General features: G+C 36.7%; 1 protein-coding gene and 1 pseudogene across 2 annotated transcripts in view; both read right to left on the bottom strand.

Annotated features, from left to right (window-relative positions):
* The window catches only part of SPOP (speckle type BTB/POZ protein), a 68646-nt gene that overhangs the window by 31177 nt on the left and 19266 nt on the right, over nt 1–18203 (bottom strand). The window lies entirely within an intron of this gene.
* LOC149998275 (actin-related protein 2/3 complex subunit 3 pseudogene) lies at nt 3681–4202 on the bottom strand (annotated as a pseudogene).

The raw sequence follows: 18203 nt of genomic DNA, 5'->3' as shown, positions 1-18203 counted from the left end.
TAAAATGCAAGTAGTAAACAGATGAAAGGCTTGGCCCTAATACAATTTAAGCATGTCCAATCTGCAAGGAATTCAAAAACAAGAGACATTTCATGAAACAAATAGGGAGAAGTTGGATAATCCCAAAGGGTCCCCCCCTTTACAGAAGCCAAATTCAATATGCAGCTCTCTTTGGCCATCTACACTTGGGCCAAGCCATTTAAAAATATTTCTTGCTAACACAATTTGGCTACAGAAAGGGCCCAAAGAATGCATATCAAAAAAGAAAGTCTAAATTGGTCTTATGGCATACAATTTACAATAAGTTAAAAGCTGAAAAGGTCCATCTGCAGCAGAGGATTTGGTGTAAAACACTGTGTATTTATTCTCACACGTTTAAACTTCAGTCACCTTCAAAGTGCTCTCCATGTGATGCAATACACCTACTGAGACGTTTTTCCCACTGCTCAAAAGTTTTTTAACTCATTGATTTTGATGTCTTTTAGTGCTTCTGCCATTTTTTGTTTCACTTCTTCCACATCAGCAAAATGTTTCCCTTTGAGGACTTTTTTCATTGGGGGGGGGGGAGGGACAAAAAAAGTAGCTTGGGGGCAAGACTGGCTGAACAGGGAGGGTGGGGCACAGGGGTCAGGCCGTTTTTGTACAAAAACTGCTGAACACTCAGCATGGTGTGGGCAGGTGCACTTCTAAATCACCATCATGAAATGGGCAAACAAACACGTTGAAGGAGTCTTCAAGAAAAATTCACTGAAGCCAAACACAGCCTCTCACAACAACACCAGCTGGTACACTGATCCACATGGGTTCCTAGAATACACAGCTAGCAGGGAAGCCTGTACTACAAAGGGCCTGCCCTCCAGAAGATAATTCCAGGATTTTTTGGGGGGTCTCTCTCATATTAATTACATGGGCAACCAAGTCTCTTCAGCATTAACTACTATCTAGCTTAAAAATTCTTTTAAGTACAGAATCAGTGTTTTCTGGAGATACTTCTTTATGAGACATCTAGACCTCCCTCTAACTATGAGAGATCAAGGTATACCTACACTTTCACCTTCTTTAACTATGGCCTTAACTGAAGAAATCTGATGACTGTTTACATGGACCCATGCTCCTTGCCTAGCAAATATTGGCAGGTAAGAAATTCTCTTATCTTCTGAAGTTATTAAAATAAGCCAATTTCTATGTAAGTGTTAAGGTTCTAACTAAACTAAACGGAACAAAGGATGGGCAGGAAGTTCTCTGCTTTAAATGTTCATTCCAAAATTCACAACACAAGGAAAAAGTAAAACCACACTGGCAGACACAACTAGAGAAAGTCAGACAGGATGTCTGTCTTAACAGAATTTCCTGGCTCCCAAAGATTTGTGTCAGAATTTAAAAGATTAACATGCCGTAACACCTATTTTACCCATTAAAACACTGTGAAAACATAGATAAGCATTTGAGGCAAGACTCTCATATCACGAAGTAAAAGTTTTAAGATGCCAGCCACAGACCTGGCCAGCTAGCTCAGATGGTCGAAGCATCATCCCCACACGCCAAGGTTGCAGATTTGATCCTGGGTCAGGGCATATACAAGAAATAACCAATGAATGCATAAATAAGTGGAACAAAACAATGTTTCTCTCTTCCTTCCTCTCTCTCTCTCTCCAAAATTAATTAAAAATAAATAAAAGTTAAAGGAAAAGGCAATCTGTTCTAAATCAAACTCCTTTTATAGAGTAAAATGAAGCCTATGAATTGCTTTAAGGTATCTCCTTTTCTAAACTACAATTCTAATTTCCCTGAAAGTGTTTTCCAGGGAGAAAAATAATCTTACTCTACGGTTTCAAAATCAAGTATTATCAACTATTAATTAAAACTTTAGCCCTGGCTGGTGTGGCTCAGTGGATTGAGCACCAGCCTGCAAACCAATAGGTCACCAGTTCAATTCCTAGTCAGGGCACATGGCCTGGGTTGCAGGCCAGGTCCCTGGTTGGGGACGCACAGGGGGCAACCACACATCGGTGTTCCTGTCCCTCTCTTTCTCCATCCCCCTCTCTCTAAAAATAAGTAAATAAAATCTTAAGAAAATTTAAATCCAAGTATCTTGTCTCCCCTTCATCCTCAGTATAAAGCCTAATCCTATCTATCTAATACAACAGTCACCACAGAAGATCTGGTTTACTTTAGGAAAAATATTTAGAATAAAACTTCTTTTGAAAGCACTTATAAAAATGTTTCTTTCACAGGTTGTAATGCTCATTATTATTTTTTTAAATACCACTTTACATGCTTACCTTACATGACTTCCAGCTTTACATATCATTTACACTGATATGAAACAGTAGACTGCACTCAAGATGTGTATTTTTTTAAGTCATGGTAAATATGTCTATGCATTTCATTCCACTTTTTTTTCATCATCATATGAAACTATATTTAAAATAAAACTATGTAAAAACTCACCAAGTCAGTAGAAAGAATAATTTGTCTTGTCTAACAGGAAATCTCTGTTGTAAATAGAGATGATGAATCAGAGTTAACTAGCTTCTGAATCTCATACAAGTCCTCCTTGCTTTGGCTATTTTGAAATTAGAAAATCTTACAAAAGCAGGTGATACATTTGCTAGGATTTACAAGTCAAAATTACCATTCTTGTATCTCTAGTCCTGAGTGTCTATTTTTAAGTCATATTTCAAAAAGATAGTATTTAGAAATTAAAGTCAGAGAAATCCAAGCCAATTCTTCTAATGAAATGGCCTATGAATGTAGTAAAAATGAAATAGTGGCTTGCCCAGCATCAATAAGAGAGGAGTAAGCACTTTTGTCAGTCACCTCACAAAATATTGAAAAAAAAAAAATCTGTAAGGTTTTTATGTAAAATATCCTTTAAAAAAGTGCTCTATGGGTCAATGATACCGATACAAGATGCATTTAAACAAAGCAATGTAACTTATAGGTTTTTAAAAATTAATTAATTATTTATTGAGGGGGTAAGAAAGAGAAATATAAATGCGTGAGAGAAACATTGACCAAGTTGTCTCTCACACACCCCCAACCCAGGCATGTGCCCTGACTGGGGATCAAACTGGTGACCTTTCGGTTTGCGGGATGATGCTCAAACCACTGAACCACACCAGTCAGGGCTGTATCCTTTCGTTTTAATAAACAGCTGTCACTATGATGCTCCTGTTGAAGACTGCTGAAACAACGTGGCTAACCACTATCACTATACCACCCTAAAAATCTATCATATCCTACAAAGTGACTCAAAACAGAAACAGGAGTAAAAGTGGTTGCAAGACTTCCAGAAGCCTCATGTAGGTAGAAAATTCTGGTGTTAGCTTCCCTTTTGCAGGAAAATGAAATACTGCATATACTGGGGTAATTCTTTAAAACAGAATCTTTTCCTAAAAATGTAAACACTATCTTCTTTTCCCCCTGACATAAAATGTTAGAAATTTCTTTATTATTACTTATTAAGGACCAGCTTAATACTGCAGAAAATTTCAAATCACCCTTTGACAATTCATTCTCCCCCACCCACCCAATTCTTGATAATAAACTTTTCAAGTAAAGACATGTTCTCTACTCCTTTCTGTATAAAACTTTATGAAATAAAGGCAAAGAACTGTGCACATCTTGCTGTAAAATGCAGACCGTGGTCATGGAAACAGTGTCTGCTCAGGCTCCCGTTACTGCCTAGGTCCTGAAAGACTCTTGTTCATGAACTGCCTCTTCACAAAGCAAGTCTACCACTTGCTGGGTTTATTGTTCTGAGGGCCAAAATCTTTCTCACAAAGTCTCAGTCCAGTCTCTTGTCTTAGCTGCTGTAAACAGTCTTCCTGTTTGTTGGCAGGTGTGGCATAAATTGCATTAAGTGGAAAACCAGGCTCTCCAGGACTGGGAAAATTAGTGATTCCCAGTGTATACATTTCTTTCTTGCCTTGGCTTTTGGAATTGCACTTACGGAGTTTCTTTAGACACTGAGAAATGTAAAGCGTTATGTATATCATGGTTCTATCAGTTTCATTTTTAATTTCATAGTTTTTGAAGAAGATATTGGCCTTGAAGTAATAGATGGCCTCATTCACAATATCTGTATCTTTTGTCTCTCTAGGGGTGAATCCTTTGAACTGACTTTCGATAGGCAACAGTGCCATGTTTCCAATGAGTTTTGTGTCGGGGTCCATGAGAGAAGAGTGGTAAGCTGGCATCTTTGTGGGCCCCCAAGTTTCAACCCAGATGAAAAGGATCAGATTAGAGCAAAGCACTTCTGGTCTCTGTAAACACTATCTTTAACTGTTACAACTGTATGAGTAAGCTTCTCTCATTTTGGTAAACCAAATCTGGTTACTACAGGTAATGGAATGAGCCCTCACCAAAAACTGTCTTAAACTATTGATGTTAAAACAGGACAGTCATGATCAGAAAATTTAAGAATAGCAAGACTCAGGCTGAATTCATTTAATAAATATTTACTGAACACCAACTGTGCAAGACATTCTTTGAGATATAGTAGTAAAGAGAGAGAGAGGCAAGGTCCCTGGCCCTCTGAGGGTATAAACAGATACATGCCTTTAAGATTTTATAAGTAACTACTTCTTACACAAAAGTTATTAATGAACTTTTTAACAAATAAAAATGCTCTGAATACCTGTGATTCTTAAAGCTGAAACCAATACCTCTAGTCCTTTACTCTCTATATATTTTATAAATTTAAGGTTTTTGGTTTCACAGTAAGTTTGGTAGAATAATTACTTTAGGTCCAAAGGATTAGCAAAATTTAAAGAGTCTGACAATACTGGTGAGCACTAAGAGAACAAGGGACACTCTCACACCCTTGGTAGAAGGACACCAGCTTATTATCCAATAAAGCTAAAGATCCAGCAATTTCACTCCCAAAGATGGCCCAGAGAAACTCCTCCTGCAAATTTCTGTCAGCACATGTAAAAAGTAAATAAATAAATGTTCATAGCAGCAGTGTTCATAACAGCCAAAAGCATCAACAGCAGAATAGCTACATAAATTATGGTACAGTATATTTATAGAATGATGCTATCTGGCAACAAAATTAAACTACAGTTCTGCATAATGACATAGATGAAAGTTACATACTGCTAGGCTCTGAAAGAAAACACAAAAGAACACTCATAGTATTATTCTATTTATATAAAGTTCAAAAGCAGATAGAATTAAACTATATTGGTTTGCAATGAAACCTCGGTGGTAAAATCAAAAAGGAAATAATTATCATAAATGTCAGACTAGTCAAACTTCTGAGCAAAAAAGTATGGGTTATAAGCTAGAAGGGGCACACAGCAAGCTTCATTTGGGTGCTAGCAATGATATATTTCTAGGTCTTACTGGTAGTTATACAGGTACTTGTTTTTTATAATTAATCTATATACAGTTGTGTATTTTTGTTATATTTGATAATGAAAACGTTCAAAACATACATCAAAATAATCCAACAGAGTATATACATACAGTTGACACTGAACAACACAGTTTTGAACCGCATGGGTCCACTTAGAGATTTTTTTCAATAAATACTATAAGTGATATTTTCTCCTATGATTTTCTTAATAACATTTTCTTTTCTCTAGCTTATTTTATTGTAAGAATACAGTATATAATACATATAACATACAAAATGTGTTCATCAACTGTTATCGGTAAGGGGTTACAGTAGGCTATTAATAGTTCAATTTTGTGGAAGTCACAGTTATACACAGACTTTTCAACTGCATTGGGGCGGGGGAGGTCAGGGCCCCTAAACCCTGAATTGTTTAAAGGTCAACTTTGTGTGTGAATATGTAAATTTTATTTACATGTTTATTGAATATATTTATCTAATATTTATTATAAATAGTATCTATTTATTTCCTCCAATGTCTAAGGGTAAATAAATGTCTTGTACAGAATACACCCTTGATTTTTCCCTCCAAGACAATTTAGGATGAGAACTCAGTAACAGAGCAGGGCCACTCAGGAATGGATACCTACAGACAGGCTTTCTTACTATACTTCCTTTCTTTGAATTTATATGCAATACCTAAGATCTCTATTTCAGTAAAATTTTCAATACTGACACAAACGTTTAAATCTATGTACTTCTACTCACCTGGAGCCATTACTTAATACCCAAATTATTATAAGAAATAAGCAAAAGCTTCTGAAAAATCAAAGCCAGGATACAAGTATTTTTTGGTATTACTGTTTCAGTTTAATTGTGGCCTCTGATGAAAGCTCCAATGATTTCCCATCTCACTCTGAGTAAAAGACAAAATCCTTACAATGGCCTAAAAGCTCTACACAAGCTGGACACCATTACCTTGTCAGCCTCATCTCCAATTACATTCTCCTGAGCTCACGGTGTTCCAGTCACATTGCCCTCCTTTGCTGGTATTTCTCAAACCAAAGAGGCTTGTTCCTGCTTCAGCGTTTTGTACCTGCCCTTCTCTCTACCTGTATAACTGTTCTCTGAGATACTCTCCTGGCACACTTGAAGCTGAGCTGCTCCAACACCCCAGCTCGGTTGGAAACTTCTCTGTCCAGCAGAGGTTTCAGGACCACGGCGGAACAAATTTATCCAGGACACTCTATTTTGTCTGGGGGAACGGGAGGTGGCTGTTCCCGCTAGTGGAGAAAGCGCAAGACCTCCATTCCTCATGCATTTTATGGGAGATAACAAGGTCAAAATTTATAAATCATCAATTAGCTTTTAGGCACCTGGATTACAGTTGACAGTTACTGATTATAGATATCAATATACAGGGCACAGTGACCAGTCTGTGTCAGGGTCTATTAAACATCTTGACGCCACACTGGCATTAGGTGCAAGGCTTCATACATTTTTAGCTACACGTTGTTTATAGTTAACTAACAGATAAGAAAAGCAGAGCAAGCTCTAAAGCATAATATGCATGCTTCAAATCCAATTCCCACGGGAACCCTGTGAGTGGCCTTCAGTCCTGTCTGCTGCACAGCCTGTCGGTTTTCTGCTGAGACTTAAGAGACCTTCCCGGGGGGGGGGGGGGGGGGTGCCTGGCTCACGGCTTGGGCTACAATTCCCGAAACCACAAGGAGCGATCCCCTACATCTCTCCCTTTTTTGTTTTTAAAGACACTTACAATAGAAAGCCCTATAAAGCTTGCTATTTGCTTTTCTTGAATACGCTCACGGGAAAACAGCTTGCAGACACATCAGAGGACACAAAGTATAATGATGAGTAACAAACATGTAGTTGTTCCTATTATTCATATATGTAAATTTAGTCCTTGAAACCAATTTTTAGGGTTAAGCCATTGAAGATTATTATTTAGGGTTTGAAACACTTTTTATTTAGCAAGCTGCTTAATGTCCATAAGCTGTTGATAGAGTTAAAAAAATTATTTTTGACTTAGGAACTAAAAATTTTTATGGAGAATTTCCAGAGTCAAAGGGAAAACAAAACTCCACAGTGTTAATATTCTATGTAAGAACATAATTTTATTCTAAAGAAAGATTTAAAATAGGAACATTTCTCCACAGGATAAAATGTGGGACTGATGTGATAAAGTGCAGGTAACGAAGTCCATTCCAACTTCATAATTACAATGGCATAAGGAAGATAATTCACTAAACAAAGCTTACTGGAAGACATAACAGATATTTCTGAGCATACTATTTTGATGACATACTTCACCGAAGTTAAAGTTGGAGTAAGCCTAGATACGAAGGTTACTTTCCAACCACAATACTTGTGACCTGAATCATATCCTAAGACATAATAAGTCTGACAGAAAATACACAGCCATCTGATATTCTACAGTTATATTTATTACTAAGATTTTCACTTTAAGTTTTATCATTTTAAAAAATATGTAGCAATAAATTTTTCTCAAATTCTTAAGGTAGTTAATATATTCATGAGGTGAATATATATTTATATATGAGATGACTGCCCAAACTAATTAAAGAATTCCTACTCAAATACTTGCAGCAGGCAGAGTTATTAGAGAAGAGTAACAGTTTTCATTTGTAACATTTCAGCATTCCAAGTGTCAAAGCTCTGAACAGGATCCACATTTAAGGAGAAAAAATATGAAATATAAAAATTAAAAATGTACTCAACCTCACAAAAATGAATAAAAGCATAATGGGTTTAAAGACTCCAGAAAAAAATTATAAATGAAAACCACTGGTCATTGAAACATGTATTTCCTGAACAAAATTTACCTCTAATAATTCTAATCTAAGGTGAAGGCTTTTATTTTTTAAATGCTTACTTTGACTAAGAACGCTCCAAGAAACTCTTTCATAAATATCAGCTATATTTGGATCATGCTAAACTTATAAGGTAACGTAAGAATTGCATGAACTGGATTGGAGATCACTAAATAGGCCTACATTTAGTGGGTAGGGAATATTCTAGGAGTTAAAAAGTAGTAAAAGAAAACTTAGAAGGGAGAAAGGTTAAGTAGTTATTTATGAAAAGCAGCTATTGGATATGAGACAATAAAGTCACAAAATATTAACATACAAAAGTTGCCAGATTTATCAGATTCCACAGGAAAAGAAATTTTCAGAGTCTCTGGCCCTATAAAAAGACTGTCATTCCAAGTTATGCAAGATTTTCCTCATCCCTTCCTTTTCCTCTAATGATCTTTCCCTCTCCTCAAAATGGTAAACCAAGGGGGAGAATTCAAATAAAAAGATAGTTAGGTCCTGGCTGGTGTGACTCTGAGTTAAGCACTGGCTTGGGAACCAAATGGTCACCAGTTCAATTCCCAGTCAGGGCACATACTTGGGTTGTGGGACAGGTACCCAGCTGGGGGCATGCGAGAGGCAACTGATAGCTATTTCTCTCACACATGATGTTTCTCTCCCTCCCGTCCCCTCTCTCTAGAAATAAATAAAATCTTTAAAAAAAAATAAAAGATACTCAGAATAGAATCAAAACACCAAAGCAACAAAAACAACAAAAAGAAGGAAGAAGAGGAGGAAGAGGATGAGGAAGAAGAGGAGAAAACCATAAGGAATATGTATGAGGTTTCTGTTCACTAGAGTTCTGCCTTTAATGGCAAAAAGAAAAAAGAAAACAATTTATATATCCATCAAATGGTTTTGAAAAAAACTGTGGAACAGTCATACAATGAAATAAAAATAAAACAGCTAAAACGAGGGACCTAGATCTATACACATCCAGGTGAACAGATGTTCAAAACAAGAGTAAATGGGGGGGAAAAAAGACTTCCATAGAATTTATTTATATATTACACACATTTATATATTTAACACACACTGCACTGGGAGAATGCACACTAAATTTATGGTAACAGGTTGTCTCGGGTGAGTGAGGGTGGGAAAAAGAACTGAGAAAGTGAATAAAGAGGACTTTAGCTGGAGGTATTTGTCACAATCTCTCTATTTGTTGTTTGGCCTTTTGAAAACACTTTTCGAAAACAATAAATTCAGAGGACAAAGTAAATTAGAAAAGCTTTTGAAAATCGACATCAGAGCAATATTTTAAATAGACAATACGTACTGTAATCAGAATCAAACCCTCTGCCCCCCCCCCCCAAAAAGGCCAGTGAATTCAGTCCCTGTCTTCTTAATGATGAAAAGTCCAGCTTTTGTTGGTAAAATATTTTTTCCAGTTGGTGGAAATTACGTAGCACAGGGGTTACTTGACAAGGGAGGGATTAAATAGACTGATTTCATATACTTCAGTAAAAAAGTAATTTTTAAATAAAAATAATTCTCACAGTAATCCAGCCTGTCTTCGGAGAGACTATGAATCCTCATAAGGAACCATGTTCCCACCCCCTGGAGCACTTTCTCCTTTCTGGTCAGAATTCTAACTGCTACAGGATCTGTTCTATTGTACTTCTAACCTCCTGTAGACCTGTTCTCCGTCTTTCCCTCATTTCACTCATTTCTCTCTCTGAAAACAATCCCTCTTCTTTAATCACCTCATATTTTAATATCTATACTCAAAGATTTTTCTTTAAAAGAAAACTTGAGACTTCCTGAAATGATTTAAGCTTTTTCTCCACCATCAAATATAAGTTCCCTACCTCCTTTTATCTTTTCCATTCCCAACTGTTTTTTTTCCTTCCATTTTTATTTATTTTTTTTATTGATTTTTTAGAGAGAAAGAGAGAAACACTGATTTGTTGTTCTACTTACTTAGGCATTCATTGGTTGCTCCTTGTATGTGCCCTGGCCAGGGGTCAAACCCACAACCTTGATGCTTCAGGATGATGCTCTGACCAACTGAGCTACCTGGCCAGGCCAACAGTTGCTTTCAGCTGCTAGCAAGTCTCTGGCGTGTTTATACATTTCACTTCTTAAGGAAAAGATATTCCCAAATAAACCAAACAAAATCCCTCTCCACAGCCCAAAGGTCAAATAAAGGGGGAAAAAACCTCAAGTAAAAAATACTAACCATATTTTGCTGCTTTCCATTTTGATATTATGGCTAACGATAAAGTTCTAGCAACCTAACGAGTAAAACCAAACATGTTTGCATATTTTGTCATCTTTATAGCACTTAAATGTATCTGGAGTCCTCTAATTCACAAGGCACTTGGGTTAAGAATAATAAGACTACTTAGAATACGTCTGTACAGTTGAGTACTATAGCCTAGTAGAAATATAACCTTAAGATTCACAGTATAGGCATAACCCATACACTCCCACCTCATCCTGGTCTTCTTTAAAAATAAAAACTTCCAAGGTCCTTTTTGTTAAATGCTTAAAGCTATATAAGCATTCTCTTACAAGCAGTATTCAGTGCTTCAGTCTTCAAAGTCCTTTGACACTCATGATCTTATTTGGGATTTTCAACAGCTCTGTAAGGCATGCAGGGCAAGTATTCTACAAATAAGGAAACAGAAACTCAAGAGGTTACAATGTGTTGCGGTCACATAGCTATGAAGGGGTTGCAGTTCAGAACATAAGTCTTTCAATTCCTAATCCAATACTTCATAATTCATGTGACTAGGTGATTCTTAGATCAGGTACGGTCTTTTACTAAACATGTAGGAATTAGAAAAATATCAAATAGAAGGCACATTTATATACCCTAGCTTCTGATTCCAATTTCATTTTTAAGTGGCAACTCTGTTGAAAAGTATGCTCTTCTGATGAATTCTGAGCACCATTTTGTTTTTTTTTAATATATTTTATTTATTTTTAGAGAGAGGAGAAAGGAGAGAGAAACAGAGGAAGAGAAACCCGGGTGTGAGAAACATCAATTGGTTGCTTCTCCTATGCACCCTAATTGGAGACCAAATGTGTAACCCAGGCACGTGTCCTGATTCAGAATCGAATTGGCGACCCCCCTCGCTTTGTGGAATAACGCCCAACAGAGCCACATCTGTCAGGGCCTGGGTGCCGTTATTAATGAAAATTTGGGCAAATTGTTGATAGGCTCAGGCCTATCTACTTTCAAGACTGGACCCTGGGAAAAAAATCATATATCCTAATACTTTTAGAATGACTCTCCAACCTTTAGTACCTAATCATCAATTTAAAAAAATAAAATGTCTCCTGCTCTAACATGCCAAAGTAATTTTCTAGTCTGAGTTCTGAGGCACCAATATCTTTTTCTCTGGAGAGCTCTATCTCCCTTTTGCCACAAGAGCACAGAATTTGAAAATATGGTTTCTATCATCACTTACCTATACTCAATCTGAGATATCGAACATGACGAAAACTAAATGGTACCATCGTCTACCCAGTTGCTCAACCCAAAACCTATCTTTTCATATCTGAGTCTATCAGCAAGTCCTGTCAACTGTCCTGGTCCCTAATATATTCCACATTTACCCATTTTAATTTTATCCATTTCTCTGCAGTTTTCTCTTACCTGAACCAGTGTTGACTGATTTCTAATTGGGATCTCCTAGCTTACTCTATAGCACAATCTAGTCTCCACATACCAGCCACAATGAACTTTTAAAAATTAAATCAGCCCTGGCTGGTGTGGCTTAGTGGATTGAGTGCCGGCCTGAGAACTGAAAGGTTGCTGATCAATCCCCAGTCAGGGCACAAGCCTGAGTTGTGGGCCAGGTCCCCAGTTGGGGGCGCGCAAGAGGCAACAGATCGGTGTTTCTCCTGTACATCGATGTTTCTCTCCCTTTCTTTCTTCCTCCCTTCCCCGCTAAAAATAAATAAATAAAAATCTTAAAAAAAAAAAAAAGAAAAAGAAAAGTAAATCATATCACGTCTCTCTTCCATTTAACCATACCTGCTCCTGTAAGCGCTGGCCCACTATACCAAATTCACCACCTACCTTCATCGGCATCACGAACTTCACTCCAAACACACTGGACTTTCTATAAATAAGCCAAGCCTGTTTCCATTACAGGGCCTTTGCACAGTCTTCCCCCAGCCTGGAAGACCCTTCTAGAGATTCACATTGCTTGCCTCTTCTTATTTAGGTCTTAGCTCAAAAGTCACTTCTTTTTTAAAAAGGCCTTCTCTGATGACAGTCAAAAGTAGCAGTCCCACCCCTACTTTCTATGAATTTGTTTTATGTGAATTTTTTATGTGAATTACTCCTCTACACTGTCTACAGTCTACAGCCTGATCATCTCTTCTTGGTGCACTTACACTATTGACATTCTGGTCCTGCAAGCTAAAAACTGGAACCTGGACAGTGGAGGGCTCTGTAAATATAATGTCCAGTTCAAAGTCAGAAGTAGCTCCCTGATCTTTTTCTTTTTAGCATCCAACAGAAACTCTACTGAATTTTCTTTTTTCTTTCAGGTATACAATTTTTAAACAAAGCCATTGTTAATCTTTAAAATGTTTCCTATTATATTCATTTATGCTTCTCTTTTTTTAAAAGTATAATATCAAGCCTCTAGACTTGTGTCATTTTTTATTTGCTTTATAGAAATCACTAGTTTTTCTGTCCACTAAGCCTTAATCTATAGTACACAGTTTACTTTCTATCAATTAAAGAAAACAACAGCTAATCATAATGGGACTGGGGATCTGGAATCTGTTTTCTGAGATGGGAAACTGAGTTACAAATAGAAAAATAAAGATAGAGATAAAGAGTATTTTTGGAGATAGAGATGTAAATAATGGCAGCAGTTTTAACAAATGCCTTACAGAGTGACAATAAAAATCAAGAAAACTTGCTAATACTGCTTAATTCTTCAGGACTGAAAGTGATCTGAATAAAGTGAAGGGAATTCTTTGCTATTAGCCTGACCACTCTTTGAGGGCAAGGGGCTTGCACCCAGAGCATCCTGCACTGCGCCTGACACACAGAAGGTGCTTCATAAATGTTTGGTGAATAAAAAAATGAGTAAAATAATTCTAGAGATATAAAAGTACTTAATGAACATCCAGTCAAATGCTTTTGTCTTACGTGTCAGAAACCTGGACCCCAGAGCAGCTCAGTGGCTTGCCCAATGTGATAGAGCACACACATGAGGCCAGGAGCAGAGCTGAGACCAAAACCCAAGCTATTCTACTATCTCTCTCTAGTTATGCTGGAAAAAGTAGGTGCTGGGCTGAAGAATTTCAATGTGGGTAAATGAAAAATAATGCACTAGTGAAAAACAATCAAACTGTAATTAAAGACACTGAGTTCAATAATGATTTGAAACACAAAAAGAAAGAACTTAGTGAGGCACTACAGTTATCCACTATGTAGAGTCCAAATGGACCAACCGAATTCTTCTCTCCATTATCAGAAAGAATACGGAAAACAAACCAGAAACACAGCAAACACTGACATCCTCCAGCCAAGCTTTAAAGTCTTACCTAATATTGACTGTTCAGATTAAGTCAGGTACCCAATTCCATTGCTCATTCACAACAGAATTAAAGTGGTTTCACAAACTGGATTCCTCCCTAGGTATGTAGGGTTGCAAAGACAAATTTGCAATTCTATTTGTTCTTGGCCCTCTATGACCTTTTCTCCTTTCCATTGAACCAAACCTTTACTGATTAAAACTGCAGACATGATTTGACACCGATTCTCAAGATGTGAAAACACTTTACTCTATTTCCTGAAAATTCGTTCCTTTGAAAAACAAAGATTCATCTTATCGACCTAACCAAATTATTATCAAATAGAGTGCCTATTTTGAGAGAGGCCTATGGGTAATTTAAATTTTGAAAGAGTAGTATTTCACACCTATAAAGTAGTACAATCACAAGCATAGATTTTTATCCTAAATCCAAAAACTAACTAATCTTAACATTAATGTTTCTATTGCTTGAACCCTAAAGCCAATCAACCATAAAAAAATATTCAATGAATGCAATTTGGATGGCCAGTCTCCAGTTGAACTACCAGCCTCAACACTACCAACTTCTTCAGAATGACTTTCCAATGATTTGGTTTAAATAAAGAAAAAAATGTTTCTGGTCTTAAAGAGCCAGAAAAAGACTCAACTTACGACTAAAGAGAAAAACCGCTCATATTTTCAAGAACAAAAAATCTCAACATATAAATTTTCCTCCTTTAAAAAATTTTACTAACATCTTTTACAGCACACTTTGCCTTTGAATAGCAAGCCACTTAGAAGTCACGAACATTATTTCTCCATCTATTCACTTCTGGGTATTGGATGAACAAAAACTCAGTAAAATTAATTTTATAAATCTAGAATAGTCAGGTATTCAAATCACAAAGGGAACCTTTGGACTCTAGACACAAATTCACTTCAAATAGTAAATACTTACAGAACTTATAAATAAATTCACTTTTAGGGTAATGAGTCTCCAAAGTTGCAAAATGTGGGTAAGAGTTACCACTATCACTTTATCTTTACTGCCAGAGGTAAGGACTTTAAGAATGGTTTTTTAAAAAATGTTGTACAAAGGTCAAAATTTTATTGGGTCTTTCAAAATCAGTTCTTCACAACAAGAAAAGGACATCATTTAAATAAACTTTTAGAATAAGAATAGAACAAGTCAATATATTTATAAGCTTTTGCCTTCCTCTGGACCTGAATTCTAGTGTAAGCTTTGAGTTTTCTCATCTTTAAATTGAGGGCAACTGTCCAAGAATCTCTAAGGTCCCTTCCAAAGCTAAAGTTCTATGTTCCTTTGAAAATTCCGTTAAAATTATATGTACCTCTCTTTATATGTGCTTTTTAAAAATGACAAGCAATACGCATACAGAAAAATTAGGAAGTTATAGACACCCAAATCCCTCTTCCAAAATCTAAAAATAACCATTGTTTTCTTTTGTATCCTCAGAAACAAATAAAAAACACACAAAACCAAAAAAGGGCATGTACTAGCAAACACACACTCTCTCATATTCCCTTACAGGCACACATATACCTTATTATTTCTAAAAGTTGCAAAGAATTCTATTGAACACTGAAGTGTGGTTGTCAGGATTTTACTACTGCAAACAAATGTAGCAAATAAGTATATCTGAACATAAATGCAAGCAAGCACAAGAACCTGTACATTGTTTGATAGATATTGCAAAACTGCCCTACAAAATGTTGTGCTAATAATATGTATCCCCCATACAATTGCCTGACTCCCCATATTTTTAAGCATCTATCCTACTGATACACTATTCATCCAGGATGGCCAGAGACAGAGAGGTATAAACAAACTTTTCAACAGATGGGCCAGTGAGATTTAGAACCCCAGAAAAAAAGGCCAGAAATGCCTTTTATGAATTAAGTGGAAAAATCCATCCAAAAATATACCAGAAATAATAGGTGGTACTTGTTTGCTACAGGATTTAAGTATTGCTGTCACCCTCAGATGCTTGTAAAAGAACATATTGATAGAAAATAAATTTGGGGGCATGGAAAGGAAACACAGGAGAGTAGGTGAGCAACTTGTATTGCATATTCTATTAATTCCGAGGAGACTCAATTCTGTCATAGATCAGGATACGGGTTTAGTAACATGTATGACTAAATTCCACATATAATCTGGTCACTGTTATCAAGAGATGGTTACCCACAGTAAAAAGCCCATTTAGCTCCTTATCTTTATCACTGGCAAAGGATCCCTATTAATTCAGCCTTTAACCCCAAAATTAATTGAAATAGTGCATTATTCCAGAGGTAGTAAAAGCTTTAATAGCTGCAGCCAGAGGTGACCTCTGAAAATGGTTCGCTATTCACTTGACCTGGAAAATACCATAAAATCATGCCCATCAGGAGGTTTAAATCTTCATGTTCACTTTAAGAACACTAGTAAAGCTGCCCAGGCCATCAAAGGTATGCATATTAAAAAAGCCACCAAGCATCCGAAGGATGTCACTTTACAGAAGCAATGTGTGCCGTTCCATCCTTACAATGGTGGAGTTGATAGGTGTGCTCAGGCCAAAGACTGGGGCTGGACACAGGGGTCAGTGGCCCAAAAGGAGTGCTGAGTTTTTGCTGCACATGCTTAAAAATGCAGAGAGTAGTGCTGAACTTAAGGGTTCAGATGTAGATTCTCTGGTCACTGAACACATCCAGGTGAGCAAAGTTCCTAAAATGTGGCACAGAACTTAAGAGAGCTCATGGTGGATTAACACATACATAAGCTCACAGACCTGCCACATTGCAATGATTCTTACTGAAAACAAGAATATTAGATTGTTCCTAAACCAGAAGAGGAGTCTGCACAGAAGAAAAAGATAACCCAGAAGAAACTGAAGAAACAAAAACTTATGGCCCAAGAGTAATTCAGCATAAAATAAATACTAACAGATTTTTTTTAAAGTCTTAATAAAGTACATAGGAAGCAACTCTTGCTGTATTTTAAAAGTGCTTTTTACTAAATAATTGGAATAATGCCTAGCATGTAGTAGATAGTAAGTAACTGTTAAGTTATTCACACTACCCTCTTTGAAAATTATCATCTTCATTTAACAGGAAGTATCTGCAAAGGACCAAGTGAACATCGGGCAACTCTAGGAATATATGTATGTGTATGTGTGAGTGTACGTACGTATGGGGGAGCACGTAAGTGTCTAAAAACGAAATATAGACAAAAGTTCTCATTTTACTGTCCTATCATTTGCTATTATAGCTGAACTTGGAACTGCATGGGTCCACCTATAAGCAGAGTATTTTCAATATACAGCTGGCCCGGCCCTCTGCATCCTCAGGTTTCCCATCCACAGACTCCGGATGCGGAAGGCCAAGTCTCAGCACTGTTCTACTCCATTGTGTATAAGGAACCTGAGCATCCGAAGATTTTGGTTTCTGCCCACAAGGGTCCTGAAATGAATCCCTCACAGATACTGAGGGATGACTGTAGTGAAGTTTTTGGGAAATCAAAAGTTATACATGGATCTTGGACTGCGTGGGGATCAGTATTTATTATATCTTAGTTGTAGTATGCATAATACTTTGGTCTTACACTAAAATGTGAAAAATAATTTTACTTTATAATCAGGAAATGTAGTATATCTCATGTAATATGTTTGTTTCCAGCAGAGGCTCCCTCTAATTTTATAAGTAGGAAAATACAATTTAGGAACACTCAGTGTGAGATTATTCCCAACACATTCTTTTCTTCTCCTCACCCAAGTAAACCAGCCATATCCAACATTAATTCTCTTAAGAAAACTGCCCCCAGTTTCTTCTATTATCAGGGGTCACTTTTTTTAAAAAAGCAAGTTTAAGCATTAATAAGCAGCAGCACTCAGAATCAAGGTGAGCCTTATATACTCCTACGCATAAAACTAACCAAGCATCTCTTTTAAAATGAAGTGATCTTCTCAACCCTAGTTCTGACTACATCACAAATGACCAGTGACGATGCCAGACACTGGACTCAAGGCACATAGCTCTAGGTGTCCAACAATGCATCAACTGGGAAAGGGAGGGAGGAGTTGAGCTAAATGGGCCACAAAGTCAAATAAAAGGGTTACTTGGCTAGGGTCCTACCTATGATATTATCAAGAAAATCATGTGGGAGGTTCGCAAACTCTAATACTAATAAAGAATCCCTTACCTGTAGGCATATGATTTGGATAAGCTCTTTAAGATTGACTTGAAGATGAAGAAAAAATCTTCTAGGTGCTGGCAAATTCTACTGAATGGAGTTCAATGCCCAGATACAGGCTGAATTCCACAGATTTGTAGATACATATTTTAAATTAAAAGTTTTCAAATAAAAATCATAAATCAAAGAAAAACAAATATTTCAATCACATAATTAAAAAGGCGGCTTGAGACTAAAATGAAATAATTACATCCTTCAATACAATCTCCTGTTTCCAAGACACAAAA

Source organism: Furipterus horrens, unplaced genomic scaffold (assembly GCF_987537825.1).
Source record: "Furipterus horrens unplaced genomic scaffold, mFurHor1.1.pri manual_scaffold_11, whole genome shotgun sequence".
NCBI lineage: Eukaryota > Metazoa > Chordata > Mammalia > Chiroptera > Furipteridae > Furipterus > Furipterus horrens.
This window is presented reverse-complemented; position numbering and strand designations above follow the sequence as displayed.